This window comes from Crocodylus porosus, unplaced genomic scaffold (genome assembly GCF_001723895.1).
Source record: "Crocodylus porosus isolate Cpor-Errol unplaced genomic scaffold, CroPor_comp1, whole genome shotgun sequence".
NCBI lineage: Eukaryota > Metazoa > Chordata > Crocodylia > Crocodylidae > Crocodylus > Crocodylus porosus.
In genome coordinates, this window is record NW_017728947.1 from 18,517,293 (window position 1) to 18,519,039 (window position 1,747).

The window sequence follows — 1,747 nt, forward strand, 5'->3', positions numbered from 1 at the left end:
TTTTTTTTTTTTTTTTTTAACCAGGGAACTAACCAGAATTTTGGATTTTTTTTTTTTTTTTTTAAACCCCCAAATCCATGTTTTTCCATGACTTAAAGGAAAAAAAGCAACTATAGACATGGCATCAGCTAAACGCACAATTCCTTCTTGACACTTACAATTTTAAAGCAATTTGGAAGCATACCAGTGCCTCCGTCACTAACAACAATAACAAAAAATTCTAAGTGCCTATATATTTTGATGTTCGGGTTTTTGTGTGTGTGGGGGGTGTGCTTATCTTGGGGAAATCAGTGTTTCCCCTGCCCCCTCTTTTCTCACCAAGATTTGGATCTAGCTGTGACTGTCCTGGCCCCTGCCTGTCCCCCCCAACTCACTCCCTCTACCAGGTATGTAGGGGACAAAGAGGTGTGGACACTGGTGGTGTGACTAGTATAGGGCTCTTGACCTGGTGCTGTTACTGCTGCCTCCCCACCCTGCTCTGCCCTGCCTGCTGGGGTCCTGTCCTGCTGTCTGCAAAAATAGGGGGGGGCATGCCCCCCCGCCCCCAAGTCATTCTGTATGCAGTTGCCAGAGTTGCTTGCTTCCACCACCCTGCCTGGCTGTATTACCTGCAGCATGTTTGTGTATGCATGCACATGGCACCCCCTGCCTTCCTCTCCTCAGCCCCAAGCAGCTCATTGCAGGCTGGAGCTCTGTCATCCTGCAAGGGGAGATCTGCAGTTTCCTGCTTCAAAAGAGAAAATCTGTGTTTGTGTGTGTTTTGGGGTTTTTTTTCTTCTTTAAAGAGGAAAAGCTGGGTTCCTGGTGACTAGCTATGCTTATGCCTTTTCTTGCACAAGGATTTTTATTTAAGGAAGTTCTTCACTAGCATCTTAAAAGGCATTTGAAAAGTTAGCTGTTTGTGCATGTGTACATTTTCCAAACAACCCTATGGTCATTTTTGCACTTGTTTTGTTTTTCAAATACCCTTCCTTTTTTGTCTGTTACTTAGTGCAGATCTGTAAGCAGCTTAGCTCAGAGACTTGCTCTTTTTGTTTTGTATGCTGGCACTTGTCAACTCTGGTACTTTCTGTCAAATAACTAAGGCTAAGCAAGTAATTCTGCTTTTGATTAATGAAAACCCACTGCTTACATTAGAGCTGTACAACTGAAACTCAATGTGTATTTTTATCAGATTTTAAGAAAGATCCTATTATATTTTGTAAGAGGGATAGTGCGTTGTTTAAACGACTTTTTTAATAAGCAGGTAACAAGTACATATGGCACATATTATTGGAGTTATAGCACTCTTTCTGCAATACGCTCATATAGATGGCTTCCAGCAATAGAATCCATGTCAAACCAGAATCTCTCCACCTCCCTCTGAATTTCAAATTTTATATGATTTTTTTTGGGCTGGGAGAAGAATTTCAACTTTCTTAGTCCAATAGTAGAAGATGTGTAGGCAGGGCTCAGATTTTTAATCTTCTGTTTGTATGCTAGAGAAGCATCTACTCTGCACTTCACTTTAAGCCATATATAGTCTGGACTTGGTCATCTGAGAGATCACTTTTCTCCTCCATATTGCATTGCAGGACTCTGAATCCATTAGACTGACTTCCGCATCTTGGCTGACTCTGTCTCCAGATATATAATATTCCTGGTAGGAACTCCCAAACCTCTGGAAGTGGGTCTGTTGCTCCACTGGAATCTGTTTTGGCATTCCTTTAGGTGCCTTTTTATTTCAAATGGCTTAAACTCCCCTGGC